Source organism: Strix aluco, chromosome 1 (assembly GCF_031877795.1).
Source record: "Strix aluco isolate bStrAlu1 chromosome 1, bStrAlu1.hap1, whole genome shotgun sequence".
Taxonomy (NCBI): Eukaryota; Metazoa; Chordata; class Aves; order Strigiformes; family Strigidae; genus Strix; species Strix aluco.
This window is the reverse complement of record NC_133931.1, coordinates 90,983,382-90,999,489: the sequence shown is the minus strand read 5'-3', so window position 1 is coordinate 90,999,489 and position 16,108 is coordinate 90,983,382. Positions and strand designations below refer to the sequence as shown.

At 40.1% G+C, this 16,108-nt stretch overlaps 1 protein-coding gene across 3 annotated transcripts in view; it reads right to left on the bottom strand.

The window, feature by feature from the left end:
* CDH20 (cadherin 20) overlaps positions 1–16,108 on the bottom strand; it is a 294,444-nt gene that overhangs the window by 39,647 nt on the left and 238,689 nt on the right. The window contains exon 2 of one of the 3 annotated variants that reach the window (XM_074826591.1): positions 12,151–12,293. The exons of the other annotated variants lie outside the window; for them this stretch is intronic. The gene's annotated coding sequence lies outside the window, so the exon portion shown is untranslated. The remainder of the gene's footprint in view (positions 1–12,150; positions 12,294–16,108) is intronic. 3 annotated transcript variants of the gene reach the window in all.

Below are 16,108 nucleotides of genomic sequence, written 5' to 3'. Positions count from 1 at the left end.
GTTCTGTAAAGAAATGCTTCCTAATATCCAGTCTAAACCTTCCCTGGCGCAACTTGAGGCCATTCCCTCTTGTTCTATCACTTATTACTTGGTTAAAGAGACTCATCCCCAGCTCTCTGCAACCTCCTTTCAGGTACCTGTAGAGGGCGATGAGGTCTCCCCCTCAGCCTCCTCTTCTCCAGACTTAACAGCCCCGGTTCCCTCAGCGGCTCCTCGTAGGACATGTGCTCCAGACCCTTCACCAGCTTCGTTGCCCTTCTCTGGACACGCTCGAGTAATTCAATGTCCTTTTTGTAGTGAGGGGCTCAAAACCAAACACAGTAATTGAGGTGTGGCCTCACCAGTGCCGAGTACAGGGGTAAGATCACTTCCCTGTCCCTGCTGTCCACGCTATTTCTGATACAAGCCAGGATGCCATTGGCCTTCTTGGCCACCTGGGCACACTGCTGGCTCATGTTCAGCCGGCTGTCAATCAACACCCCCAGGTCCCTCTCTGACTGGCAGCTCTCCAGCCACTCCTCCCCAAGGTACGTCCACCTTGCTCTTGGCATATTGTCAACAGCAGGTTTTTCTCAGCAAAATCAGGGGGATGTTATTGACAACCCATGTTTTGCTGGTGAGTAAATGTGGGGAAGGGCCTCCCACCACCCCTGAACATGATTTGAGGGAACCCAGCACTGCCTGTGCTGTGCAACAGGAAGGGAAATTGGAGGCAGGCTATGATCCAGCAGCTAAGATCCTGCCTGGAGTTTTTACTTTAAGAAATTCCATCTACTCTAAAGTCAATTACATTTTTGTTCAGGTGACAAAAGAGGTGATACAACATGATGGACCAATTCCTGTGGCAACCAGAATTGTGTTTTTAGGTGAACTCCCAAACCATGAATTCAAAACTAACGGTGCCAGATGTCTCCTGTAATTAAGTTCAGCCAACAAAGATCAACAGTGCTCAGGCAAGGTAGTATCAAGACATGGTTAAATAAACTTGCAGAGTTACCAGTATACCTGTAATGTGGCTATAGCAAAAGAAATCTGATCATCAGGATGCTTTTTCCGCACATGTGCATTGTATCAGCAAAGTAAGTAGAAGCGGTGAAATAAAGGTCAAGAGTAGGGACACAAATGCTTCAGGCTCTCTGTGATAAAAGCTTTTGTTATTTGAATGTCGCTCAGCATCACAGTGAGGTTCCATGAGGAACCTTTCTTGAAAACAGTGTGCAGCTCAGCAGCCCCCAAGAGCAACATCCCTAAGAGCATTTTCTATTCCCAATGCAATCTTGTTCTGGGTTATAGTAACTATCAGGAAACTTGCCATTAAGCAATGTAAAGTCTTGTAAAAGGATGTTCCTTCCCTGAGTACCAGTAATTTCTCCATTAAATGCCAGCCCATGGTGACACGATCATATATTGTTGTAGGAATGGAAGAAAGTACTAGTGTTGACCCGTTGCACACTTTTTTTTTTTTTTTGGTTAATACCAGAGTTTGTGGTGTCTCATGCCTTTCCAAAATTATGAGCAAGCAGGCTCAAACTCATCAGATTTTGCTTCTTGCCTAAAGGCAAATCACTATTATTAATAACAGTATTTAATCAAGAATGGTTCCTCTATTTCTGAGGCTGAAGGAGAATGAGATTTTTTTTTTTCTGTCTCAGGTCCTCCACTTATATTAAAAGAACAAAAAAGACCTTTTCTAACTTCTGGCCTGAGGTGCTGCTGATCTCTCTGGGGCTCTTTTCCTGCAACTTCACCAACCTGAGGTGTGTACTATTGGCCTCTGGATCTGCAAGGCCTACTGGTCAGGCAAAGTCTTTCTCAGCAGTGTAACAGGCACTCAGGTACATTTAGGGTTTGAATTGTGTGGTAGCACAAGTGATGGCTAAGCTACAGTTAAGGTCATGGATAACAGTCTTTCAGAGGACTCATGCAGATGATTTCTTGCCCCTGCTTTTGTGATTAATATTTGATTATCAGCTCAGTTGTTTAGATTATTTTCTCTGCTCTTGCTTTGCAAACATTACTGAAAATCATTCTTCTTGTCACTCAACAGTTACAAATAAGGCTTTTGGCTTCATAAAGACCTGTGAAGTTCTGATTGAACTCCATGCAACTGGTGGTCTATACATGGTACAAAGGAACTACCTAATTGTTCTACACAAAAGGGTCACAATAATGCACTTTCCACCAATGCAAATATAAATTTATCTTTTAGCCCATATTTATGAATGAAAGTAGGCATATCCCAAGTGTGAGCTACTCTTCATGCTCCAATTTTAAAGACCCCCCCAATACATATTTATACTGTAATTAAACTATTCTTAATTTAATATCTATTTCTGGGCAAAGATGAAAAGGAAAAAAAATATCTGCCAGAACCAACTTCTAGCATTTCTTGCAAGTGACCCATTTATCTTGTTAATTCTGAAGAGAACAGCATTTCTAAGGAAAGAATAAAACTATTAGTAGTTTGGATGACCATATGGGCATCCAGAGAGTTCCACTGGGATTGAAATGTATTGTGCTCAATACATATTTACATAAACACCAAAGATTTTAGAGTCAAAAAGCTCAGACTTGAAAAGGTTTATACACACATTTAGTGTATTCATCATGTCGAGAAAGTGGTCTCCCAGACAGTCAGTAGACTTTTTGCATTCATAAAATTAATCACATGCTTGTATCTTTTATGCCTGGTCCTTCCAATGGATTTTGCTCTGTGGACCCAGCACTCGTGTAGAATGCTACAGACCTTAGTGGATCTCATGCAGCCACATCACCCGAGTGGAGGCAATTCATTTGACATATTAGACTGAGAAACTTTTAAACTCCCTCCTCCACTTTCTCTGTACATAAATACACAAATACATGTGATATTTCTAATATAGATATGTAAATGTTTCTTAGCAGCACATACACTGCACTAGGAATATGTTAATGGAAATTTATTTCTGTGTGTAATGACATATTTAAAGATTCTATTTTGCCAAAAGAAACCAAACAACTCAGTAATGACCACAGCAGGAAGAAATTAAATTTGAGTGAAAAGAATTGTCTAAGTGAGCTATTTACTTTGTTCCTTGAATTTCTTGTGATATTTTAAACCCAAGGTAGGGGTGTGAGTATTGTGCAGTTTTTTACCCCCCATTAAATGGATTATTCTTTTATGTTTTCACAGATCACTTCTTAGGTTTCCCGTACCCTCAGTTGCTCACAGCTTTGTCATAAAATGCCTTTGCAATAGCCCCACAGGAACGCCAGTCAGTAAGAAAGTGTAGGCTGTGTTCTGCATGAGGCAGACCACATGCAATAGGTGCCTAACACCAGCCTCCAGGGATGGAGGCTCCACTGAGCCAGGATCTAAAATCTCTTAAGCAATTTATCCAATACTTGTCTCATTTTATAAATTCTAATGCTTGCAGTAACTAAGTTAGGTACCTCTAAACAGGCTGTTTGATTATAGTCCTAAATGGTTTTGTACTACTTCCAGAACTCTATATGTTTTATCTCTGGCCCATGCCAGTCCTACTGTCATTACCTATTGTTATACTTACTGGACAAGTTTACACTAAAAGGAAAAATCTAGAGGCACTTGTTACTTTTCTTGAAAGTAGACTAGGTCTGAACATTTATTTTTATTTTTACTTCATTTTATCGAGATCTTCATAAATACAATGAAACTTGACAACATACCATATGGCGCATAAACATTAACTCAGAATACAATCCATTGTCATAAAATTACTTCTACAGACCAGTCAACAATCTCTCCTGGGACACATCAGTGAACTCATTTTGCTCAAGATCTGAAGTCCTTCAAAGCTACAGAGTACCTGCAGAGCAAAAAATCCCACAGAATGACAGAGGGAGTCCCATCGTATAAATCCCAGCCCTATGATTATAGACGCATAAAAAGATCAAACAGAATGAAACACACACAACCACAAAGTAAATAATTCTGAATAAAATGATGCTGATAACTTACATCAGGGGGGATCTGATCCCCAGCTTTTACTCAGTGTGAGTTACTATAAATACTACTGAAAAAGAGCAGGACAGAAGTACAAGAAGGTTTCAAAAGCTCCATGCTGGTCTAACTATGCTGAAGTCAGCCTCAACAGGAACCAAGTGAGGCATTGCAAATGCACTGGAAAATCCAAATAAGTGCCAAATAAAACAACCCCTCTTCAATCAAGGATGTGCAAAAATATGTAATACATATGAAAATCATACTAATTAATCTGTCATTATTAAGGAAAAATTCTTTTTTTAGTTCTCATGGTCTTCTGGCTACTTTTGTCACGCTGTCAAGAAAAACCCTATACAAGTGACTCTAAATTGTGACTTGATGTTCATGCAAACTGTGATAACTCTCTCAAGCACATATCTTATTTAAAAAACACAAAGTCCCTCCTCTCCCCCAAACCATGCCTCTCTTGTTTGCTTTGCAGCTGTACCAGGAGCCTTTGCTCAGACCTGTCTCAAGGCTCCTAAGCAGTATAGGTAAAATCTGTAGTTTCCTGACAAGAATGAGAGGGCTGGGTGGGAAGGGTGGAACTTCCTGTGCTATAAAAAAGGAAGAAGGAGAAGGATGGGTCAGGAGTGGGGTGAAAAGCTGGTGCCTGTCAGAGACCCAGGGTTTCTGCGACGGGAATGAGGTGATGGTGAATACTGCTGTGACCACCTAAGCTCTGCAAGCTGAGAGGCCAGCAGGTATAAAGCTCAGGGATGCAGCCTGCTGCCCTAAGCTGTGGAGTACTTGTGCCCTGAACAGGACCTATCCAGAACTGTTAGAATCCTCTTTGAGAAAAATGTACTAATGACTTCCCTCTATTTTTCATTTTCTTCCTTCTGCCCATGTCTCTCCTCTCTTCCAGATCCTGAGCAGATGCCTTGCCTCATCTGCCATTCCCCTGCAACAGAATAAAACCTGTTCCTGTTGCACACCTGGAACGCATTTTGAACCTGACATCCCTGTCTGTGCTGCATGGTGGCTACAGTAGCAAATCATGTTTTTTAGCTACAAACCATTGCATTTTAGGTATGCTAGGCCCCAGAACATGACATATTTCCATGCAGCATTGAAAACTGAACTCTTTCTTATCCCATGACTGCTGGATACATGATAAGGGATGCTCTGAGACCCCCTAAATGCCAAGATGGAAAAAGTGTTATCTCCTATCTGGAGACAGGTATGAGAAGCAGCCATCCGCTTGAAGCAGATAGAGGCAATATTTCTTCCCATGCATGAAGATCAAAAATGTGAACACAACTTCCTAGTTTTGTTATGACTGTGTTCCTGGTTAACTAGGCATTTCATACAGCATTTTGACAGATTAGAAATGGACCCAAACCAACCCATTTCTAAAAGCAGATGTTGAAGATAAAGAAGCGAATGGGCAATTTCTTTTTCCAACCAGAAAACAATATTTGGCCTTCTCTCATAATAATTGTATGCACCCACTGGCACATAGTATTTTCTTGGTTGGGTTTTTTTTTGTTAAAATTGTGTCTGTATTCATAGAAAAAGGATTATCTTTAACCGACAAAATAGCTGTAGGTGCTCTAAGAGGTGAAAATCCTCTAATTCGTATTTCCTGAGTCTGACATTGCTTCAGCTGTACAACATTGGCATCTGTACCTTGTCTTGACCTCACTGATTGCCTTGTCTGTGGATGAAGACATGCTACTAACCAACAGGATGAACATTTTCAAGCCAACTTCAAGCTGCTGTCTATGAAATCAAGCCAGCAAAAGAAACAGAAGTCTTACAGCCTCTTTCTCTATCTGAACTGTTAGAGTCTACCTTGCTCTTATCACCTAGCTTCAAAGTGTTTCTAGAAATACAGAATATGAGTGCCTAGCCTTCACAGGACACTTTCAAGCTGAAAGAATAAAGTAAGAAGGAATAAAGATGTACTGACCTCATTTTTCCCAGAACTGTTCTAATACAGCAAGAATAAGGTTCGTAAAACCTGAAAAACAACCTCAGATGCTTTGCATGCCAGCCTCTAGATTTTGGTCTTCAAACTCAATTGTTGCAGTCTCCACAGGAAGTGTATGTGAGACATTATCTAATTTTCCTCTATAAATGTGACATGCACTAACAATACCACTCACGAAGAGGACTCTATCATCTGTTTTCCATCTTCTTCATAATCCACTGCTGGGATATGTTCTCAGCTTTCCCAGTCCCTCCCATGTCAGAAGGCGAGTATCCTAGATGAAGCAGTTCCTCTGCCTGGATTTCTTGATGGCTAAGAAGTACTAGGACTTACTAGAATAGAAAAGATTTCTTAGGCTTCTTCTTGCTGGCAGACTCTTGGCTTGGTAGTTTGTTACAGATGAATTGTTCAGAGGGGACTCCAAAACCCCGTGATTGGTTTATGCACTGAAGTGTAAGTTTTGATTTCTTCCTTTCGACTGAAGAATCATTCCGTCTCTTTAAAAAATGTAGCAGTACAAATATCACCTTCAACTTCTCCCAGATTTTCAGCCTTTTACTACATATTCTATTTTTAAATTTGGGGGAGCATGAAGAATAGGATGGATCCATTTTTACTTCATCAACTTACCTTGATCTCAGCCAAAAGCCTGATTTAGTGCCCAGGGAAAACTGATGGGATAGATATTATCTTATGTCTTCTCTCAAGCCATATAACCTATATTTTGAAATCTCTTGCCAAATTAATCAGTCCACACAGAATTTACCCTCAGGTACTTCAGAAATAGCTAAAGCAATAGCCAAAACATTAGTGATTATCTTCATGCGATTATAAAAGATGAGTGAGTTCCTAGAGGACTGGCAGAGGAAAACCATTATACCTATATTTAAAGGGGGAGAGGGCAGTGGGGAAGAGGAACCAGTGAATTATAGAGCCTTCATTCCAACTTCAATATGTGGAAAGTTACTGGAACAAACAACCAATTTTTCAGCATCTAGGGGATAATGAGGTACTAAGGAATAATCAACATTGTGAAGAACAATTTGGCAACAAAACAGCCTGATTTTTCCTCTCTTTGGTGAGGTAGCTGGCCTAGCAGATGCGAGATGAGAAAAATGAAATATATCTTGACTTTTGTAAACTTTTGCACAACTCCACAACTCATTGTCAAAGGCAACGTAGGGCAATATGGCCCAGGTGAAATGAAAGTAAGACAGGCTGGAAAACAACTCAAAGAACCACTATCAGTAGCTCGGCGTCAAACTGGGAGTCAACATCAAGTGGTCCTGCAGGATTTTTCTTCATGACTATTCAATGTTTATGCTAACAGTTTGGATGATGCAGTACAGTTACAAAATGTGAGGATGACATCAGGCTGGGAGACGCTGTAAGCATTTGTGAAAATGGGGTTAGAATCCAAAATGATCTTGATAAATTGGAGAAATGGTAGGAAATCAATACCAGAAAATTCAATAAGGACAAGTGGAAAGCACAAGCCTTGGAACGGCAAAATCAAATGTCCGGGCATAGAGACGTGAATAATGGCCTAGGAGTCAGCATTGTAGGAAAGAAGCTGACCATGAACTGAATAGGAGCCAACAGTTTGATACATGGGTTGTTGCAAAGGAGGAAAATGCGACTTTGTGCTGTGTCAACAGGATGTTGGGCAAGTTGCTCATGTCGTGTATGTGAAGCACTTTTACTGGCATCCTCATCACAGAAAGGCAGCACGTCACAGCTTAAAGGAGGTCCGGACAGACTCCCAAACAGCTGCCAGGAAGACAGCAAGAAATTTGAGCAGAAGTCTGGAAAAACAGGACATGTGAGAAGGTTAAAAAATTGTATTTGCTGAGTCTGGAAAAACGAGATTTGGGGAGAGCATAAAAGCAGACTTTAAAAAAGTGTAATACATACTAACAGGTATAATAGGAAGAGTGGTGATCTACTTTTCTTCTTAGTTTCCAGGGACAGGTGAAGGTGCAATAAACCTAATTTGAAGCAAGAGGAATTTAGGTTAAAAGCAAATCAAACCTCTAAGGATAAAGTGGGTGAAATATTGGAACAGATGACTGATAGAAACTGTGAAATCTCATTTTTCTTAGCTTTTAAGAAAAGGCTAGAGTAGTCTATTGGAAGTTGTTTAGGTGACCTCCGATCTTGTATGAGAAGCAAAAGACAGAAGGAATTTAGTAAAGTCCTACATTTCTATAACCCTGAAATGCATATAAAATCACATCTTATAATGTAAACCAAAAGGTTTGAGTACTCATTATGTCTAGTCTTCCTCTATCATTTCTTTGGGTCTTTTCATCTGTTCTCCTCCTCCGTTAGGCTGAATCCACACGTGCTGTGAATTGCCTCTAGTGTGTAAATACTCAAATAAATGAGTCAGTTTTACTAAGTGTTAGAGAGAAACCTTATCAGACATGGACAGTATTTTTAAGCTTATGTGAACATACCAAATGAACCCTAGAATGATCAGTGCTTCTCAGGATAATTAGGAAAAAACATGAGGAAAAAACAGATGCTTTTCTTGGTCATCATAAGAAATTGGCCTTATAAGAAAGAGATGATCAGAAGGTGCTTGGCTGTCGTTGCCGTACTGTGGGGCTAACTGGGAATAAAGCATATGCTCCAGCTGCACTGTGATTGCCCTCGGGGGTCCCCACTTCTATAACAGCAATAATTTCATGACAGGTAAATCAGATCCAGAGCCTTGTATCCTTAAATGGCTTTCTTTTAGATTATCCCTTCAAGAAGGAGGTTGTACCCTTGATCCCAACATAAGGACTTTTGTGGTCCAAACTACTCTGTAATCTCCCTAACCACACTGAACTGTCACCTTGCTTCATAAAATGACCATCAAATGATGTTCAATTGATTCTGAAGGGGTTTCTGTTTCTGCATGTGCTAATTGATACTATATTAAAGTCTAAGGTAGCATAAAAAATGCTAACTAGGCCAAATTCCCTGCAGCTTTGTAAAAGACCATTATTCCTCATTGCCTTTCAAATCCCTGTATGAGAAGATAAGGACTACCTACCCACTTTTCTCATTGATTCTTGCCTCAGAGTATAGGTTCACAGTCCGTGTATTGAAGCAAAAAAACCCCCAACAACTGACCATTCCTATTAAGTGCAACATACTTTCAATAAAAAAAAGTTTGAAAAAAAAGTGACTCTCCATCATAGCTTGCTGTACAACATCATGGGGCACATTAAGACACTCCTCTTTGCATTAGTCACTTAAGATAAAAAAGAGACCGTAGCTATTTCTGCCTTTTAAAAATTGATCGACACTTACTGTAAGAGTAGAAGTGTTCTTTTTCATGTCCTATAAACTCACTTTTCTGTTTGTCTAAATCCACTGAAAGCTGGCATTGATTCTCTCATTTTTGGCCTATGCAGTCTTATAGCAGTGCTATACATTATTGCATTTGATCTTGGATTTGCCATGTTTCAATGTGAAGCGCAGTGTTTCAATGTGCGTAAGACCAAATTTTCCAAAAAAATCTTCTGTCCTAGTGTGTTTTGTACAGATTTTGCACAGGGCCAATCTTACTTGCTTTGCTCATTCACACCTTCCGGTTGATTTCAGAAATAATATTCAGGTGTGCAGAGCCATGAAGATATGACCTCCAGTTCTGCAGAGGCACATAAAAGACACATAAAAGAATTACAACACCTAACTATATACTTTGTAGGTACAAATGTAACTTTGGCATTCAGATGGCAGAGTTAAATGCCTCTATTATATCATTTGTGCCCATTAGGCTATTAATTGTCTCATTAGCAACAATGAATAACTGCAGGCACAGAGTATGTCTGAAGAAACTAAAATTTTATTCAGATACTATTTATATTACTGTGACATTCCTTGGGATGAAGTGCAATATAAATTCATAGTATTACCTGTCAAAAATCTATCACCTCTTCTCCAGCCACTAGAATATCTTTCCTTCAAGAAATATTTTTCCTGCCAATCACATGATAATAAGAAAAATACAGCTTAAATTAAATTTTCTACTTTTTAATGTCAGAATGATCTCCACTTGCATAATATAAGGGGACTGGGTTTCTTAATATTTCACTCACGTAAAATAAAATAGTATAATATAATGTAATATACTATACTATAAAGTGATATAATATAATGCAATAAAATATGACACATATGGAAAGCACAGTGTCCATTTTCCCTAGAAGATCTGACATGCTCATGAATATGCATCATTTGATAATACCAGGAAGGGCAAACCCAACACACATGCAGCTCACATCCACGAGTCCTTGGACAGCTCTACGGCAGGGGGATATGAGGCACCTTTAAGTTCACAGTTTGAGATGCACTGAAGAAATGATCAGATTTGGTTAAAGTCAGTTGCTGCTAATTTCTAGTTAAGTATTGAAAGCAGAGTAATAAACCAGTGAATGTGACTGACTCAGGAAGTCTCAGCAAACAGTTGCATTTTCAAGAGGATTTAAATAGGCAAGTGGCATCTTGCAAAACTCATATAGGGAGAGCACTGGAGGCTGCTGGAGTGACAGAGAGATGTGGAGGGCTGCGCTGTCCTGGTTCTGCACAGAGGCAGCTTCAAGCACTGTCAGCCAGGGCTGGAACCAGGTCTTCCTCTCGTGCCCACTACAGCTGCTCTGCCCGCCTGCATCTCCCACCTGCCCCAGCTGGCAGAGACGGTACCTGGGGTCCCAGCTTTAAGAAGTGCCTACAAATGGCCGTGGGCAATCAGTGGATGCCTGGGTTACACCCTTCTCTAGCCATTTTGAAATGGAGATGAAAGATCCTCCTGTGGCTGCCCTGGGCAGAAGCTGGGCGCCCTGAGGAGTTTGTACACTTAAAGTCCGGGCAGAGGAAAGCCTTCCTCTCCAGAAGCTGCCCCAAGGGTTTCGGGTCCCTAGCTGCTCTGGCCTGGGGAGGTCTCACAGCCCGCCTGCGATAGTGCCGCCCCACTATGTGGAAAACATAGCTGGCTGGGAAGTTGAAGGGATGGTCCCAATGGAGCAGCAAAATAATCACTGCTCCTTGTGCTGTGTCAGAGGCAGGAGGAGGGAAGCAAGAATTTCCCTGTGTGCAGGAGCCAGACTGCTTTGCTTGCAGAGGGTTTTAACAGGCATTCACCTGTCTGCAGCTTTTGTTAAAAGATGCAGGCGTTCCTTCTTTAATGATAATCCCTATATACCATTAATTTCAGAGGGCGGATTCTGTAGCAGTAGTTCCTAGTCATTTTGCTATAAAGAAAAACTGAATAAACTAGAAAAATGTGAACAGTGAATTGGAAAAAAAGTATGTCAAGGACAATAAAACTTTTGATTTCTGGTTTAACATTCATTCAGTATTTCAAGAAAAACTATAATGTCTGTCCGACCTAATTAGCATGAGCTTCATTCACCGTAACTCTTCTTTCTCTTCAAAGAAACACATATATTGTTATATATCCCCCATTTTGTTTTCCCACAAGGCACATTTCAAAACACCATGTGCTGTTTCTGGCGCAATACCGTATCACTCTGATTATATTGTACATAATAAGATATGCCCTAAGATAAAGCACTGCACAGATATTTATTTAGAATGACACCCTTGATGTTGTGTGCACTAAAGAAATTTTGAAATTCTATTGAAACAAAAGTGAAATTCTGTGTTATTGTAATCAATCTTGATCCATTGTAGAAGTCTGGGGTCTGCACAAGTGCCATTCTAATCTACTTCCAAATATAAGCTTCCAACTAGACAGTCAAGACACGCAGATTAGCTCTTTGAACAGGAATTTTCTGAAAGCACAAATAGAAACGTATGTGCCTAATGCCTATTTTACAAATCAACTTTTCAATTAGAAGAGATTTACTACTTGTTTAAGAATAACACGTCCATGTCACTGTCACTCTCAAGTAATGCATGGGTTTAAACTTACAGCCTCCTTGAACAGACTTTGAGGATCAAATAATGGAATTATTCCTGAGCCTTTATATGGATAGGAATGACTGCAACAGACAGCTACCTAATATTTCTGAAGCACTGTTTCAGACAGCTTGTCCACATCTTAGAGAACATAGCATATTCGTTTCCTACCAACACAAAAATACGCTTTCTAAATCTTTCCTGTTTTTGAACAATCCACTGTATTCAGTGAGAAGCAACAGAGAAAATATACTTTACGCCACCAAGAAATATAAATAGTAGTGTTACAACATACCTTTCACTATGTTTGCACTTCTCTGTTCTCCTGTCATTTGCTACAGCAGCTCAGTTTACATACTGCCTTTCTCTTGTGCGCTTCTAGGCAGTATGTGCAACAGGCGCTTCAGCAGCTCTGACCTCTTTTTAACACAACCCGCTCTAAAAAAGAAGTTTAATTTGTATTATAGTATGCAGCAACTTTCAGGAAAAAGAAAAGACATAATCTCAAACCAATCAGAACACTCTTTGTCTGATGATCTGGACTCTGTCTCAACTGATGCACCAATATGTGAATGGGACCAGTAATCCACGAGGTGAGGTATACAGACGCCATTCACTAGAAGGGATGCCGGGAGAACATAAGCTACATGGGTGGATGGTGGAAACAATAGCAAGCATTTCATGTTGAGGTGGCTGGGAATGAATAATGCATGTGTTGGGGAAACAGTTGCCCCATTCTGGTGTGGAGAGGGTGGAAAGAGTGGGCGTGGGAGGGAGGTACTTTCCTGATCAAGTTAGCATTTCTAATTAAAATCATCGTCTGTACAGATCCAGAAGACATCGTATGACGAGAAAACAATGTGCAACTATCCAAGGGGGAACCAGTCACCATTACATGGACCCACAAAAAAAAGCAGCTCAGCTGCAAAAATAATATTTTATGTAGGCAAGCAGGCAGGCAGACTTTCACAAATGAAACCAAAGGACCAAGAGAAATGTTAGCAGGCTACATGTTCTTTTGATCTGGTATTGTTTAGATATGCCATCTAAATGAATGCTTCATCTCAGCTGAACCACCCTTTCAAATTATTGTTAATTAAGTAATAATCCCTGAGAAATCTGTCATAACCAACAGTTAGGAACTGGTTTATTATGTTTGCCCCAGGCTATTAATGCTCAAACATAATAGCCACTAATTGCAATAAGAACTAATTTCCCGGGAATTACACATGCATTTTCTACCTATCTAGTGGCAGAGTTTTTGTTTTTAAACTTTGTTTTTTAACTTGTCTAACTAGAGCACTGGTCAGTCAGAAAAACTATTCTCTAATTATCTGGCATAGAAATCACCATTAACAAAAAGAAAGCTGATTTTTGTTAGCTTTGTACATTATTAAATTTTTGTTGCAGACAACAACATCAGAGGTTATAATTCTTATAAACAATGCATCAGCTCCAAATTCAGCAAAGCTAGCAAAAGCATTTCCAATCAATGCGGTGAGCTTTGGATCAGTCCCGACAGTTTACTTAAAAACAAGGAAGGGGTCTGTTGTTTTCTAAGTTTACATTACGGCTCTTATTCTGTAACATGTTATTAACGTAATGAGAAATCATTTCTGGGATGTCAATGACCAAACTTTGACATTTGTTCCTGTCAGCTGTTTTCAGTGTAGACAAGTTAGGTGGCCATAAGTATCATTATTAAGCATGTTAAAGGGATAAATTGAGAAAATTAATCCAGAGGCAGGGAAAAAGAATCTACCTGGAATTTAAAGTGATTTGCTCCACAAACACTTCTTCTCTCGGCTCAGGAGCAGAGTATGAGGAAAAAGCCTTAAAGAATAGCTGCCATTGTCATTGCATTTTAAAAGCATCCACATGACAATTTAAAAAGAACTGCCATTTCAGCTGTTTCTTAAATAACCTCTTTCTTCCTCCATAATCATGTAATATATTTCTTTCACCTTTTGACTAGCACTTTGGTTTTTTTAATAAACTTACACACTCATTTTGCAGGAAATTATATTTTAAAATGCTTCTCAGAGGTGTTTTATCCTAACAGTTTCATTTGGGTTGAAATAATGTTGAATCCTGATTTACAGAATAGAGGGAGAGGAAGAGAGGGAGAGAAAGAGGAAAAAACCCAAAGCTTAGCTTGTACCCCAGCTCTAAAGTACACTTATCTTCAATTCGCATTTCCAAATCAATCTTACAGTAACCTTTATCTATAATAACAGAATAATTCTGATACTTCTAAAACACATACAGCAGCAGCGTAGTTATCTGCTGGACTAGATAGTAAAAAAAGTTTCCTCCCCCTCTCCTCCCCAGTGCAGTTTGTTTTCAAGTCTTCAATGGCAGTTCTCACTTGATAGTTTTTATTCTTTTTTTTTTTTTTTTAGGTCCTTGTCTCTCTTTTTTCCCCATTAAAATGCGAATGGGCTGGTACCTCAGCCAATATGTCTATACATGCCTGAATAGACTTGCAGAAAAGCGGGGTCTCCTTTTGTCTGGGCCCGTATGGCTGTATGTCATTCCACACCAATAGGCAAGGGCTCCTCTCTCTGTGGGAGATTTCCAATAATTGCCAGAACAAATTAAACTGGGGCTTATCTGTTCCTCTCTCTTTTCAGCCTGAAAATGGAGGAACAAGACCAATTTTAACTGGTGACAATGCAGCGTAGAAATAGATTGGACACAGCTTGTGTGAAGTCATGTTGTAGACAGCAGTGGCAGGACACTGCTTTGAGGAGTGAGGTGATGTTGTGCTACATGGACTTGGCCAATCCTTCTGATCTGACAAAGACTAAAAAATGAGTTGGGAGGTTAAGAGCAGTCCATCTAGTCACCATTGTCACAGGCAAAGACAAATAAAGGCATATTTCTGATCATACTGGAGTGGACTGGGCAGCCCAGAACAGTGGAGTGGACTGCAGTGTGTAAAAAGGATAGACATGGCATATTTTGAAAAATAGAAATGAAGTGTACAATTAATTTCAGATATCCCACACACACATACACAGCTCCTTCCTCCTCCTCGTCCCCCACCATTACACGTTGTGCCTTAGTTTATGGGCAAGCATCACAAAGTACAGTCTTAACACTTGACAGAGCAATGGGGAGAGTTCTGCCCTGTCTCTGCAGTGAGTATTTGGCAGTCTGGGGCTGAAAAGGGTATTAAGAGATAATGTAGTTATCAGACACATATTTTCTATAGCAAAGAGCTGTCATCTTCCTTTGCAGATGAGATAAAGTGAGTTCAAAGTGGTTTCTCCAGGCAAAGACAGACTCAAAACCAAGCAAAGGAAATGAATTCTTTGACAGTGTCTGCCAGACAGAAGTGTGAACCATCAGATTTGAAAGGGACCCTTAATTCTTGGGGCTGCTGAATGCCAATGAGAAATATTAGGATCTTCTCTTGACCAACATGATTACTGCTATCAAACGAGAATATATCAAACACCTCAACATACTGTTGTCAGTCAAGCTCTAAAAAGCCATAATTCACTGTAAACTATCATCTCAACTACCACTCTGCCTCAGTCAGGCTCTTCCAGCCCCCCAGTCAGGGAGAAACTAATAGTGAAAAGAAGTCCAGCAGTACTTAGCGCTGTCAGCTTTCCTTCTCTTTTTCTCTCAAGCTCTCATGTTCCTGCTCCACGTCAGAAAACCAAGAAGGAAGTTGTGATACAGTCATTAATGAAGGCCAGAGGATGTAACTTCAGCTTACTGGAACTGGATGAAACATCCATTGGTAAGGTCATCCTTGTGTCCTATCACGGGATGCCAGAGAGAAGAGATCACCACTTCCCTCTGCACTCCCCCTCACGAAGAAGTTGTAGACAACAATGAGGTCACACCCCAGTCTCCTCTTCTCTAAGCTGAACAAACCCAGTACCCTTAGCCACTCCTCATAAACCATGCCCTCTAGTCCTTTTATTTTCTTTGTTGTCCTCCTGTGGACATAGTCTAATAGTTTTCTATCCCTATATTGTGGCTCCCAGAACTGCACACTGCATTGGAGGTGAGGCCATGCCAATGTCGAGGTGTAGAATATTTGGTGTAGAACTTGGGACAAATGTTTGCCTACCACAATAAAGTACTAGGATCTTGCTTTTGTCTTTTGTACAGATGAGTTCATTTTAATACCACACACAAAAAGCAAAAACATAGTAAAAGAGATGAAAACATTGGGGAAAAAACAGATGCATCAATAAAAAGTAAAATGCAAAGTCACATTTTCAATTTGTAAT